This window comes from Halichoerus grypus, chromosome 1 (genome assembly GCF_964656455.1).
Source record: "Halichoerus grypus chromosome 1, mHalGry1.hap1.1, whole genome shotgun sequence".
Taxonomy (NCBI): domain Eukaryota; kingdom Metazoa; phylum Chordata; class Mammalia; order Carnivora; family Phocidae; genus Halichoerus; species Halichoerus grypus.
Window position 1 is genome coordinate 4,609,565 of NC_135712.1, and position 15,847 is coordinate 4,625,411.

The 15,847-nt window shown below is 40.9% G+C and overlaps 1 protein-coding gene across 1 annotated transcript in view; it reads right to left on the minus strand.

Moving 5' to 3' along the window:
• BACE2 (beta-secretase 2) overlaps positions 1-15,847 on the minus strand; it is an 87,762-nt gene that overhangs the window by 9,309 nt on the left and 62,606 nt on the right. The gene's annotated exons all lie outside the window — the stretch shown is intronic.

Consider the following 15,847-nt stretch of genomic DNA (forward strand, 5'->3'; position numbering starts at 1 on the left):
TGAAAAAAGCATAGAAGATACTAGAGAATCCCTTTCTGGAGAAATAAAAGAACTAAAATCTAACCAAGTCGAAATAGAAAGGCTATTAATGAGGTGCAATCAAAAATGGAGGCTCTAACTGCTAGGATAAATGAGGCAGAAGAGAGAACTAGCGATATAGAAGACCAAATGATGGAGAATAAAGAAGCTGAGAAAAAGAGACAGAAACAACTGCTGGATCACAACGGGAGAATTCGAGAGATAAGTGATGCCGTAAGATGAAACAGTATTAGAATAATTGGGATCCCAGAAGAATAAGAAAGAGAGAGGGGGGCAGAAGGTATATTGGAGCAAATTATAGCGGAGAACTTCCCTAATTTGGGGAAGGAAACAGGCATCAAAATCCAGGAGGCACAGAGAACCCCCCTCAAAAATCAATAAAAATAGGTCAACACCCCAACATCTAATAGTAAAACTTACAAGTCTCAGAGACAAAGAGAAAATTCTGAAAGGAGCTCGGGACAAGAGGTCTGTAACCTACAATGGTAGAAACATTAGACTGGCAGCAGACCTATCCACAGAGACCTGGCAGGCCAGAAAGGACTGGCGTGATATATTCAGAGCACTAAATGAGAAAAATATGCAGCCAAGAATACTATATCCACCTAGGCTGTCATTGAACATAGAAGGAGAGATAAAAAGCTTCCAGGACAAACAAAAACTAAAAGAATTTGCAAACACCAAACCAGCCCTACCAGAAATACTGAAAAGGGTCCTCTAAGCAAAGAGAGAGCCTAAGAGTAATACAGACCAGAAAGGAACACAGACAATATACAGTAACAGTCACCTTACAGGCAATACAATGACACTAAATTCATATCTTTCAATAGTTACCCTGAATGTAAATGCGCTAAATGCCCCAATCAAAAGATACAGGCCATCAGATTGGATAAAAAACAAGACCCATGCTGTCTGCAAGAGGCTCATTTTAGACCCAAAGACACCTCCAGATTGAAAGTGAGGGGGTGAAAAACCATTTACCATGCTAATGGACATCAAAAGAAAGCTGGGGTGGCAATCCTTATATCAGACAAATTAGATTTTAAACCAAAGACTATAGTAAGAAATGAGGAAGGGAACTATATCAATTCTTAAAGGGTCTATCCAACAAGATCTAACAATTTTAAATATATATGCCCCTAACATGGGAGCAGCCAATTAAAAACAAAATCAAAGAAACACATTGACAACAATACAATAATAGTGGGGGACTTTAACACACCCCCTCACTGAAATGGACAGATCATCTAAGTAAAAGATCAACAAGGATATAAAGGCTTTAAATGACACACTGGACCAGATGGACTTGACAGATATATTCAGAATATTCCATCACAAAGAAACAGAATACACATTCTTCTCTAGTGCTCATGGAACATTCTCCAGAATAGATCACATCCTGGGTCACAAATCCAGTCTCAACTGGTACCAAAAGATTGGGATCATTCCCTGCATATTTTTGGACCACAATGCTTTGAAACTAGAACTCAATCACAAGAGGAAAGTCGGAAAGAACTCAAATACATGGAGGCTAAGGAGCATCTTACTAAAGAATGAATGGGTCAACCAGAAAATTAAAGAAGAATTTTAAAAATTCACGGAAACAAATGAAAATGAAAACACAACTGTTCAAAATTTTTGGGATGCAGCAAAGGCAGTCCTAAGAGGAAAGTATATAGCAATACAAGCCTTTCTCAAGAAACAAAAAGGTCTCAAATACACAATCTAACCCTACACCTAAAGGAGCTGGAGAAAGAACAGCAAATAAAGCCTAAACCCAGCAGGAGAAGAGAAATAATAAAGATCAGAGCAGAAATCAACAAAATAGAAACCAAAAGAACAGTAGAACACATCAACGAAACAATGAGCTGGTTCTTTGAAAGAGTAAGATTGATAAACCCCTGGCCAGACTTATCAAAAAGAAAAGAGAAAGTACCCAAATAAATAAAATCATGAGTGAAAAAAGAGAGATCACAACCAACACCAAAGAAATACAAACAATTATAAGAACATATTATGAGCAACTATATGCCAAAAATTAGATAATCTGGAAGAAATGGATGCATTCCTAGAGACATATAAACTACCAAAACTGAATCAGGAAGAAATAGAAAACCTGAACAGACCCATAACCAGTAAGGAAATTGAAGCAATAATCAAAAATCTCCCAACAAACAAGAGCCCATGGCCACATGGCTTCCCAGGGGAATTCTACCAAACATTTAAAGAAGAATACCTATTCTTCTGAAACTGTTCCAAAAAATAGAAATGGAAGGAAAACTTCCTGACTAATTTTATGCGGCCAGCATTACCTGATCCCAAAACCAGACAAAGACCCCATCAGAATGAGAATTACAGACCAATATCTTTGATGAACACGGATGCAAAAATTCTCACCAAAATACTAGCCAATAGGATCCAACAGTACATTAAAAGGATTATTCACCACGACCAAGTGGGATTTATCCCTGGGCTGCAAGGTTGGTTGAACATACGCAAATCAATCAATGTGATACAATACATTAATAAAAGAAAGAACAAGAACCATATGGTCCTCTCAATAGATGCAGAAAAAGCATTTGACAAAGTACAGCATCCTTTCTTGATCAAAACTCTTCAGAGTATAGGCATAGAGGGTATATACCTCAAGATCATAAAAGCCATCTATGAAAAACCCGCAGCGAATATCATTCTCAATGGGGAAAAACTGAGAGCTTTTCCCCTAAGGTCAGGAACACAGCAGGGATGTCCACTATCACCACTGCTCTTCAACATAGTATTAGAAGTCCTAGCCACAGCAATCAGACCACAAAAAGAAATAAAAGGCATCTGAATCAGCAAAGAAGAAGTCAAACTCTCACTTTTTGCAGGTGATACAATACTTTGTATGTGGAAAACCCAAAAGACTCCACCCCAAAACTGCTAGAACTCATACAGGAATTCAGTAAAGTGGCAGGATATAAAATCAATGCACAGAAATCAGTTGCATTTCTATACACCAATCAGAAAGAAGAAAGAGACAGAAGAAAGAGAAATTAAGGAGTCGATCCCATTTATAATTACACCCAAAACCATAAGATACCTAGGAATAAATCTAACCAAAGAGACAAAGAATCTTTACTCAGAAAACTATAAAATACTCATGAAAGAAATTGAGGAAGACACAAAGAAATGGAAAAACGTTCCATGCTCATGGATTAGAAGACGAAATATTGTGAAAATGTCTATGCTACCTAGAGCAATCTACACATTTAATGCAATCCCTATCAAAATACCATCAACTTTTTTCAAAGAAATGGAACAAATAATCCTAAAATTTGTATGGAACCAGAAAAGACCCCGAATAGCCACAGGAATGTTGAAAAAGAAAAGCAAAGCTGGTGGCATCACAATTCTGGACTTTAAGCTCTATTACAAAGCTGTCATCATCAAGACAGTATGGTATTGGCACAAAAACAGACACACAGATCAATGGAATAGAAAAGAGAGCCCAGAAATGGACCCTCAATGCTATGGTCAACTAATCTTCGACAAAGCAGGAAAGAATGTCCAATGGAAAAAAGATGGTCTCTTCAACAAATGGTGTTGGAAAAATTGGACAGCCACATGCAAAAGAATGAAACTGGACCATTTCCTTACACCACACACAAAAATAGACTCCAAATGGATGAAAGACCTAAATGTGAGACAGGAATCCATCAAAATCCCTGAGGAGAACACAGGCAGCAACCTCTTCGACCTCAGCCGCAGCAACTTTTTCCTAGAAACATTGCCAAAGGCAAGGGAAGCAAGGATAAAAATGAACTACTGGGACTTCATCAAGATAAAAAGCTTTTGCACAGCAAAAGAAACAGTCAACAAAACCAAAAGACAACCGACAGAATGGGAGAAGATATTTGCAAATGAAATATCAGATAAAGGGCTAGTATCTAAAATCTATAAAGAACTTATCAAACTCCACACCCAGAGAACAAAGAATCCAGTCAAGAAAGGGGCAGAAGACTTGAAAAGACATTTTTCCAAAGAAGACATCCAAATGGCCAAAAGACACATGAAAAAGTGCTCAACATCACTTGGCATCAGGGAAATCCAAATCAAAACCTCAATGAGATACCACCTCACACCAGTCAGAATGGCTAAAATTAACAAGTCAGGAAACGACAGATGTTGGCGAGGATGCGGAGAAAGGGGAACCCTCCTACACTGTTGGTGGGAATGCAAGCTGGTGCAGACACTCTGGAACACAATATGGGGAGGTTCCTCAAAAAGTTGAACATAGAGCTACCATACGATCCAGCAATTGCACTACTAGGTATTTACCCCAAAGATACAAATGGAGTGATCCAAAGGGGTACGTGCACCCGAATGTTTATAGCAGCAATGTCCACAATAGCCAAAGTATGGAAAGAGCCCAAATGTCCACCAACAGATGAATGGATAAAGAAGAGGTGGTGTATATATATATACAATGGAATACTATGCAGCCATCAAAAAAATGAAATCTTGGCATTTGCAACGATGTGGATGGAACTAGAGGGTATTATGCTAAGTAAGTCTGAGAAAGACAAGTACCATATGATCTCACTTATATGAGGAATTTGATAAACAAGACAGGATCATAGGGGAGGGGAGGGAAAAATGAAACAAGACGAAACCAGAGAGGGAGACAAACCATAAGAGACTCTTTAATCTCAGGAAACAAACTGAAGGTTGCTGGAGGGGAGGGGGGTGGGAGGGCTGGGGTGGCTGGGTGATGGGCATTAGGGAGGGTAAGTACTACCATGAGCGCTGTGAATTGTGTAAGACTGATGAATCACAGATCTGTACCCCTGAAACAAATAATACATTATGTTAATTTAAAAAAAATTTTTAAAAATTAAAAAGAAATAAAAAAATAAACTAAAGGAAAGTTGATTTAAAATTATTACTGGAGGTTATTTGCTAGGAGTGCCATTCAGTGGATGATTTGTATACTTATTTACATATGCTACTAATTCTATGATCATGGAATAGATTTTAATTTTTTTTTTTTAAAGATTTTATTTATTTATTTCAGAGAGAGAGACACAGCGAGAGAAGGAACACAAGCAGGGGGAGTGGGAGAGGGAGAAGCAGGCTTCCCGCAGAGCAGGGAACCCGATGCGGGGCTCGATCCCAGGACCCTGGGATCATGACCTGAGCTGAAGGCAGATGCTTAACAACTGAGCCACCCAGGCGCCCCGATTTTAATTTTTTATACTGGAATTATTTATGAGGCCATCCTATGCAGTGGTGAAGAGCCTGGACCCTGGGGTCAGACTGCTGGGGTTCAAGTCCTAGTTCCCACTTATGAGCTCTGTCATCATGACCAATTTACTTAACTTCTTTGCCCCTCCGTTTCCATATCTGTAAGTTGGGGAAGGTAACGGCAGCTCCCAGTCAGTCTTGTTGAAAGGCTCACCAAGCTAACTGAAGGTACTTTAGCACAGCACCTGGGGTAAGGTCGGTGCTTCCTAAGTATCTCTTGTTAATATATTGTTATTTTAAATCTTTCATCAATGTCTTGGTTAAAATTTCAATTATGTTTTCTCTGTCTTATCTCCTAGAAGACCCAGCCCCAGTTGATAATGGGCACCCAAGGAAGACACATTAATTTGCCAATTATAAAAATTATCATAGTTGGGTCTTTTCTGGTATGGAATGCAAAATAAAGTGAACTGTCTCCCCAGATCAACTCTTTGGTAGTAAGATGCCGTCTGAGTAGCTGTGGTTCTATGGTTCATTTGGTAGAGTGTTCTGGAGTCTACAGGACCGGTGTCCTGGGCCTGGGGCCATTTTGCTCTGCAGCCACATGAGAACCACTTAGTACCCCCAGTCCTCAGTGTTCTTTTCTATCAAATGAGGAATGAGGGCTACCTGATCCATGTCTTTGGGGGCCCTGGCTTGCCATCTTTCGATTGGATTCTAAGTAGATGGCAGAGGCCTATCTCTCCAACTCTGCTCTTAACAGCTAACTTTCCTATTTTTAAATATGAATATGTACCAGATGATCCACTTTCAACCTGCAGCAAGGAAAATTCACAGTGAAATGACTGCCACAATCCACGAGGAGTCTCAAGTTGTAAAAGCTGAAATCTATACAGCTCTTGGGTGCTAAATGTCTTATTCTATAAAAAGAGATGGGTGGTATTTCAGAAGCTTTGGATACATTAAGAGAGAGCTGTCACTCTTAACACTCGATTATCTTCCTAGCTCCAGGACACTTGGCTCGGGCAACACAGAGGCAGCTGAACGGGCTCCAGCCTCTAACACCTGCTCCTGGCACGCGAGACACTGTCCGTGGAAGCTCCAGGTCAGCCAGCCCCACGGCACACGGAGCCACCAGCCTTATTTACGTGGCTCTGATCCGAGACTAGAATAGTGACTCTTCGTAGGGGTTGGGGGGTGAGGCGAGGAGAGGCAGGGCAGCATGAGAGAAGCATCTGTGCATCTTTTTCCAAAATAACCATCACCCTCCCGCCCACCACCATTCTGATACACCCTGGCTGAAAAAGGAGGGGATGGTGTGGGACATAATGTATTTTAGAAAGCTCCCTAGGAAAAGTCTTCAAAGAGCTCCCACTCACTGCCCTCCTTCCCACCCTGCCCCAACCCCTATAGAAAAGCCTAGTCCTCTAGCTAAGTGTTGTCTGACAAACACCAATTATTACGGAAAGCAAATAAAAGATATGAAAAGGGAAGCTCCCAAAGATTTGGGCTCCGCCAAGTGCTAGTTGGCACCAAGGTAGAACTTCCTCCTACTATAACACATAGAAAAGATGATAAACTCATATTTTTAAATATGTAGATGAGCCTAGAAATAGGCCCTAGAACTGGGGATCCAATGCCCAGGGACAGGGGGAGGGGGTGGGGGGGGTGGGCAGAAGACTTGACCCCAGCACCACAGAGATGGGTGAATAGAGCCTGGTCCACTGGTGGAGGACTCCAAGAAAACTCTGCCAACCAGGAAGCCTGCCTCTGCCTGGGGTCCGAGGAGCGGAGTGCAAGGAGGGCAAGAAAGAATCTTCCGAGAGAAACAGAGTCTCCCAACCACCACCCCAAGCATGGCAGGCATCTAAACTTGCACAGCTTGGTGCAGAAATCCTGAAAGTTCTCATCGCCTCACACTCAAGCAGAAACAAATGCAAAGTTGCTTTACAGCAACATTTTTATAACCCAAGGTGCACAGAACTCTCTCCAAAGGAGAAAAAAAAAAACAATTCCCACTAAAGATAAGCTCACAACAAAAAGTTGCAAACCAAATGGGAAGAAGATCTACCCTGAGAGGACAGTCAGCAGACCCAAACACAGAGAGACCCGCTCTCCACAGATGACAGGAAAACAGAACAAAAGGCTTGAGACTATATAATAGCTGTGTTTACAGTGATTAAAACCTCACAAAAATACTAGCAAGATATTTTTAACAGGCTGACTTAAAAGTTCACAATGGAGAATAAAATTAAGAACAGCAGGGAAGTTCTGAATAAAGAATAATAATGAACAGAACTAAGGCTGTAAGATCTAGCCATCGAACAGAACGGAAAGTCCAGAGATAAACATGTATCTTCCAAATATTTACTGGAATTTGGTATATGATAATTGTGGAATTTCTGATCAGTGAAGAAAATGTGGATTATTTGAAAAATGTTACAGGAACAATGGGGTAGTCATCTTGGGGGAAAAAAGGTTATCCATACGGACTACGTCAAGGTATATCAAACCTAAAAGTACTTGCACAGATCACAAAATAATTTCAATAAAGAAGGACATTTTTTTTTTTTTAAAGATTTTATTTATTTATTTGATAGAGAGAGAGGGAGCACAAGTAGGCAGAGTGGCAGGAAGAGGGAGAGGGAGAAGCAGGCTCCCTGCTGAGCACAGAGCCCGATGCAGGGCTCGATCCCAGGACCCTGGGATCACGACTTGAGCCTTTGAAAGGCAGGTGCTTCACCGACTGAGCCACCCAGGCGCCCCAAGAAGGTCATTTAAATGTGACTTCAAACCTAAGAGCCTTAAAAGACTGATATATTTAAACATATAAAAGCATTTTTACAATAAAATTCATCAGCAGCAAAGTAAATCTGTAAATAATGTATAACTGGAATATGGATTATAGCTTTTTTTCACCAAATGGTTAATTACTCCATTACACAGAGTTTCTACAAATCAATAGAAAAAACTAAAAACCCAACAGAAAATAACAGGGAAAAGATATGAGCAAACAGTTCACAGAAAAGGAAAAACAAATGCCCTTAGACACATGAAAATAAACTCAATCTCATGCATATAAAGTAACTGAATAAAACTACGCTGAGATCATCATTCCTACCTATCAGACTGGCAAAATTCCCAAAAGTGTGACAACACCTTGTTGGTGACGCTGACTGGGGAGTCAGGCCATTGTATACGTTGCTAAAGAACCGGTACAATCAGGTATAAAAGGGTAGAACCTCCTTGGAAGGCAATGTGACAATATCCATCAAGATTACAAATACTTGGGGCACCTGGGTGGCTCCGTCATTAAGCATCTGCCTTCGGCTCAGGTTGTGATCCCAGGGTCCTGGGATCGAGCCCCGCATCGGGCTCCCTGCTCAGTGAGGAGTCTGCTTCTCCGCTCCCCCTGGCTCATGCCCTCTCCCTCTCTCTCTCTCTGTGTCAAATAAATACATAAAATCTTAAAAAAAAAAAATTACAAATGCTTGTACCCTTTAACCTGGCAATTCTACTTCCAATAATCTAACCTAGAGGTATACTTTCATATGTGTGAATGAACACAGACAAATGGTATCATTCCAACACTGTTTATAGTAACAGGAGACTGGAAACAACTTAAATATATCAATCGGGAATTGTTAAATAAATTAGGGAACATCCACATAACAGAGGATTATGTACTCATGATGGCCTCTGAGGGCGTGAGGCACTATGTAATGTATTGTATCATTGGGACATTACCTGGCCATTTTCAAAAATCAAAGAAAACAATGGAGACAAAGTAAATACAAGCCATGACAAAATTATTACGGAACACTCCAGGAAAGTAAACTAGTATATTTGAAAGAGTACAAAATGGGGGGCACCTGGGTGGCTCAGTCATTAAGCATCTGCCTTCGGCTCAGGACATGATCCCAGGGTCCTGGGATTGAGCCCCGCATCGGGCTCCCTGCTCTGCAGGAAGCCTGCTTCTCCCTCTCCCACTCCCCCTGCTTGTGTTCCCTCTCTCGCTGTGTCTCTGTCTGTCAAATAAATAAAATCTTAAAAAAAAAAAAAGAGTACAAAGTGGAATTTCGAGAAATGCAAAATACAAGCAATGTCATTAAAAACTCACTGAATAGGTTGGGGCGCCTGGGTGGGGCAGTTGGTTGAGCGTTGGACTCTTGGTTTTAGCTCAGGTTGTGATTTCGTGGTTGTGGGATGGAGGCCCACGTAGGGCTCTGCACTCAGCGTCAAGTCTGCCTGAGATTCTCTCTCCTTCTCCCTCCCCCTTTGCCCCTTCCTGCTCATGCATGCTTGTGAGCTCTCTCTTTCTCTCAAATGAATAAATAAAATCTTTATAAAAAGAAAACCTCACTGAATAGGTTAAATGGTAGACTGAACACAGCTGGAGAGAACTAGAACAATATAGGATGTGTGTGCAGAAACTACACAGAATGCAGCAAAGATAAAGAAAGGAAAATATGAATGAAAGGTCAAGGGACGTGGAGGAAATAATGAGAAATCTCAAAATTTATCTCAGGAGATCCAGAAGAAACTAGTAAAAAATGGGTGTGAGGCAAGAGTGGAGGAGGTAACAGCTTAGAATTCTCTACGACTGATGATAAAAAACATGAATTATCAGATTCAGAGAGCACAATGAGTCTTGGAGCAAGATGAAAAACAACTGATATCCAGATACATCATGGTGAAACTCCAGAAGATGAAAAATGTAGCCTAAGTCTGAACAGCAACCAGAGAAAACAAACAGATTACCCTCCAAGGTACAACAACTGAAACTGACTGGGGTTTTTTTGCCAGCAATAATGTTGGCCAGAAAACACTGAAAATAGCACCTTCAAAACACTAAGGGAAAATGGTCAACCTAGAATTCCATACGCAGTTAAACTATGATTCAAAAATTGGGGCAAAATGAAATTTGAAAGAGATCCTCAAGTACATTTTTCAGCAAAAGGAAAATTGCTGTGTCATAATTTGTTTATCCATTCTCCTTCATTACATTTTGGGCTGTTTTTAGTTTGACGAAAAGGGTGGTTTTATGTAATAATGTACTACTGAGGGATGTAGTACTTTAGTTCTTTTATGAATAAAGCTACTTCTGGTCAAGTCTTTGGGTGGACACACACATTCATATCCCTGTTGCATATACCTAAGAGTGAAGCTGCTGAGTCATAGAGTAGGAATATGTTTAACATCAGTAGAAAATGTCAAACTGTTTTTCCATTCAGACCAAACAATTTCAGCAAACTGAGAATCCGAAGGCAATTCCACAAACCTGCTCCATGCATCAGACTATATGAATGCTTTCATAGAAAACCCAAGCAACTCTAACAACTATTTTTTAAAAGAATTCAGCAAGGTGGGTGGCTGGATAGAAGATTAATATACAAAAAGCCCCTGCAGGCCTATAGACCAATCAAAATGCAATTTAAAACAATCTCACTTATAGGAACAGTAAGAGCTAACAGGTATCTAGCAAGAAGTATATGTGTTAAGACCCTCTTGGAGAAAACTACAAAGCTGCTGTAGGACATAAAAGAAGACCTAAACAAATGAGAATTAGTACATTCATGGTGAAAAGACTTATATAATAAAGACTTGATTAATCTGTAAATCCAATGCAATTCCAATCAAAATCCCAATAGAGTTCTGAGATCTTGACAAGTTGAATGAAAGCACAAAAGTAGCCAAGAGCATTTAAAGAAGAATAAGGAGAAGAGTTGAGCCCTTGCTAGATATTAAGTCTTACTGTAACTACAGAAATTAAACCGTACGTTACAGCACAGGGACAGCAAATATACCAATGGGATAAAAGAGAATGCTCAGAAATAACAGATCCAGGGGCGCCTGGGTGGCTCAGTTGGTTAAGCAACTGCCTTTGGCTCAGGTCATGATCCTGGAGTCCCTGGGTCGAGTCCCGCATCGGGCTCCCTGCTCGGCAGGGAGTCTGCTTCTCCCTCCGACCCTCCCCCCTCTCATGTACTCTCTCTCTCTCTCATTCTCTCTCTCAAATAAATAAATAAAATCTTTAAAAAAAAAAAAGAAAGAAAGAACAGATCCAGATACATACTGGGTCTTGGTATATGACAAAGAGGTTATTAAAATTTATTTTATTTATTTATTTATTTATTTATTTTTTAATTTTTTTTTTAAAGATTTTATTTATTCATTTGAGACACAGAGATACAGAGAGAGAGAGAGAGCATGAGCAGTGGGAGAGGCAGAGGGAGAGGAAGAAGCAGACACCCCGCTGAGTCAGGAGCCCGATGTGGGGCTCGATCCCAGGACCCCGGGATCATGACCTGAGCCGAAGGCAGACGCTTAACCATCTGAGCCACCCAGGCGCCCCAAAGAGGTTATTAAAATTTAGTAGGTATTTTGCAAAATTAATTTAACCTGAATTTAACCAAGCCTCTAGACCTAAGTTCAAGTTTACAGCAATAAAGGTAAAGTTAAAGGAACATGTTAAACGATACTATTAGGAAAAATCCAGACAAATCTGAATAGGATATATTCTACAAAAAAATTGGCCTCCAAAAGAAAAAAAAAACAACCCATAGCTAAGGAAACCATTTTTGAGGTAACTGAGGAAATCTGAATACAGCCTAGATACTACATAATACAATATAAATATTGTTAAATTGTTAGGTGTCATAATGGTATTACATTTATGTATGAGCCTGTCCTTATTTTTAAGAGATATTTATGGATGAAATATTATGGAGTGAAATATTTAGGGGTAAAATGTCATGATATCTGCAACCTATTTGTAAATGGTTCAAACAAAAACTACATATACACATATACTGATATATGGCAAAACGTAAAAACTATCAAATCTAGATGGTGGGGGTGGGGGTGCCTGGGTGGCTCAGTTGGTTATCTGCCTTCGGCTCAGGTCATGATCTCAGGGTCCTGGGATCGAGTTCCGCAACAGGCTTCCTGCTCAGTGGAGAGCCTGCTTCTCCCTCTCCCTCTGTTTATGCTTGCTCTCTCAAATAAATAAATAAAATCTTAAAAAACAAAAATCTAGATGGTGGGTATGTAGGACATCATTGCATTATTTTTAGTCTTTTCTGTATATTACAGAGGGGGTAATATATTCAATAAATAATGCTGAGAAAACAATGTCCTTATAAAAATTAGATTCCTACTTCACATTATATGAGAAAATGGCGGGGGGAAGTACACTGTATCTTTAGAAAAAAATCTCTATTTCCTGAGATTGAAGAAAAATTTCTTAAATAAGAGTAAAAGCCATAAGGAAGACATTGGTATATTTTATCTCACTAAATTTAAAAAAATGTAAATGAAAGATAATAAAAACAAGTAGAAGAAATCCAGAGAGATTAGCAGTTATTATTTACGACGCATAAGCCCCCCAAATTAATGGATCAAATATTAAGAATGTATAGACATCAATAAAAAAGATAGGTAGAAAAATGTACATAAGCTATTGGTAGAAAAATTCACCATCAGAAAAAAAGCTCAGACACTCCATAAATATATCAAAAGTTGTATCATCTTGGGGTGCCTGGATGGTTCAGTTGGTTGAGCGTCCGACTCTTGGTTTTGGCTCAGGTCATGATCTCGGGGTTCTGGGACTGAGCCAAGAGATGGGCTCCATGCTCAGTGGGGAGTCTGCTTGAGATTCTCTCTCCCTCTCCCTCTGCAGTAAATAAATCTTTTTAAAAAAGTTGCATCATCTCAGAAGTAATCAAACTGTGACACTATTTCATACAGATTGGCAAAAAAACAAAACAAAACAAGTGAACGTTCTTATGTAATTCTGATGGGTCCAGCTGCTTGGAAGACAAATCTGACAGTAGCCAGTAACGCTGAGGACTAGCATACCAAACCACCTAGAAATTCCATTTTCGGAAGATCTCAATAGCATGCAGAAAGATGTTTCCTGCAGTGCTGTTTATGATTGCAAATATTAGAAACAAACCAAATGGTAATCAAGGCAGAACTGGGTAAATAATCTGGGTATATTCACACAATAGAATACTACACAGCAGTCAAAATGAGTGACCTAGTACTCCTATCAACAGGGAAGATCCAGTAAATGTGTAATGCTGAGCAATCAAGCAGGTTGAAAAAGGATATGCACAGTACTGTAGAGCATTCACATACATGTAAAAATACCAAAACCCCACAACCAACCAACCAACCAACCAACGTTTTGTTATATGGCACTTCTACTTATTTATAGGTAGACGGGAGACAGGTTCTAAGGGGACTCCAATGATCCCTGCTCCCTGGTATTTACTTTTGTGTAATCCCTTCCCACACTGGGCCAGGGTTGTTCTGAGCAACCAACAGAACAGGGCAGAAGTGACAGCATGTCACTTTCAAAATTGGGTGCAAAAGGACTGTGGTGTGGGTGCTCTGTGGCACTCTTACTCTCTGGAATCACTTGCTCTGGCGTGACCGGGTGCTCATCTTAAGGATGTTCAGGGAAGCCTGGCGGGAGGTCCCAATGGTTTAGAAAGGAGCTCCTCTCAGGTACCACACTGAGCGAGCTTCCAGTAGGACCCTCCACCCCACTGGGAGACCCTAGCCCAGAACCACCCAGCTAAGCTGCTCCTCGATTCCTGACCCTCAGCACCTGCACAAGGTCAGACGGTGCTGCTAAACGTGGGGCGGGGCTAAACTGTTACCAAGCAAAAGACAACTAATCCAAGGCACTTGTAACTATGTAGCCAAATCTTAAGTGTGTAGTAATTCTGAGAAGAATCGACACCATGTTCAGGATAAAGGGTCATTCTGGGGAAGGCAGTGGGGTGGGGCTTTAAGCTATATTTATTTTCTGTTTCTGTAACAAATTTTTGAAGAAAATATGACAAAATGTTAGCATTTGTTAAATCTGGGTGTTCCATAAGTGTGCCCAAAGCACATGACTTCCTAGGACTTAAATCATTTTGTTATTTAAAGCATGTGATAAATTAAAAATAAACACTTTTAAAAAGAGGGAAAAAAAGGCAGTGTACCTCTTCCATTTATTACAGCGCTAGAGATCACTGTCTGGCTCCTAATTTGCAGCTTGGAGGGAAGTAATTACTTTAATGGCTAAACAGTTTGCACGGAAGAGGAGACATATCCGTGTCTATTCCCAGTGCTGGTAAAATCAAATGTTTAAGTACCACAACCTTAAATACGCCTTTTTTTAAAATAGTAACAAAAAAACTCCTATAAGCACACCTAACAAAGAATTCACACTGAAACGCAGGAATGAATGTTGCTTTGCTGGCAGACACTTAATATTAAACTATTTCCAACAGCAATTCACTTAGGAGACGCAGTGATTACTCGCTCCGTGCTATTAAGTGGACGATATAAGGGCTGTTGCCATAGTAGCCTCTATTTTCATGGTATTTAACAAGAGAACAGAAATTGTGGGGAAAATTGCTTTAGTGCTTAGTTCTCCGGGTTACAAGACGTGAAATACTCACAGCTGGGAGACAGAGTAACACCGTAGAGGAAGGTCTCTCCAGGGATACCTCCCAGGCTAAAAACAGTTAATGCACTCTGAGAGGTAAACATTCACTCCCAACAAAGATGACAAAATGACAAGCCCCAAGGATTCCAAGCCCGTTCACCAATGCAGAGCGAGAGAGCTCGGCGTTAACACCCAAGAAGGGATTTGCAACAATCAAGTATGTACATAGTGTTGGGTGCTTTTATTTATGCAGCATGTGAGTTGGACTAATATTCCAGATGTAAGTTTTCCCTTTGATATGCATCTCTTCCCACTCTCCAAATTGTTATTTCACCCTCTGGGAATGCCCGTGTGTCCAAACAAGGATAGGAAGCATGACTGACCTTTATTTACCAGGATTCCCATTTTACCAACCGCAAGTCGGATAGTAAATAAGACCTGAAATGTCTCCCTCTGGAATAAATCAGCTGAGATCACTGACATTTGGCCTGCACAACCTGCCCCCCCCCAATCTCCATGGCTCTCCCCCAGACTTCTCCGTTGGTTTTAGATCCCAGTGAAGGTCCGGTCAGGGTCAGGGCGACCGGCTCAGCCAGCATTCCTGCCTGTGGGTCACTATCCTGAGTGTTCCATCAAATTCACACCTCCCTCTCCGCACTGCATGGGGACCCATGTCTCAACCCACAGCCTCTCATATTCTCCTGTCCCACCTCCTGGCTGTCTCACATGTGCTTAATTTTTCTCTCCATTGGCATGTTACCCGCCAACTCTGAATCCCACATGCCAGGATCTGTCAGTCCCCTGAAATCCCACTGCCTGGTCATGCGCTCTCTATGCGTCCCCAGCGATCCCAGCTCATGCCCACGTCTAGGACTGGCCTTTTCTGCCGGAGGTACCCGACCCTCCCAGTAAACCTTGCACTGTGTGGACACTCCATCCTAGCAAACTGTTCATCTACAGACATTTTCGAGTTTGGGGGTTTACCCACCCATCACCTTTCCTGCCCTCTCTCCTGTGGTTTCCCTGAACACTGGCCCAACCTTCAAGCTCAGCATCGCAGAGCAATGCTGCTAACTCACCCCCAAACCAGCTCTTCAAAGGGGTTCTGGGAGAAAAACACGCTCCTTGATCTAA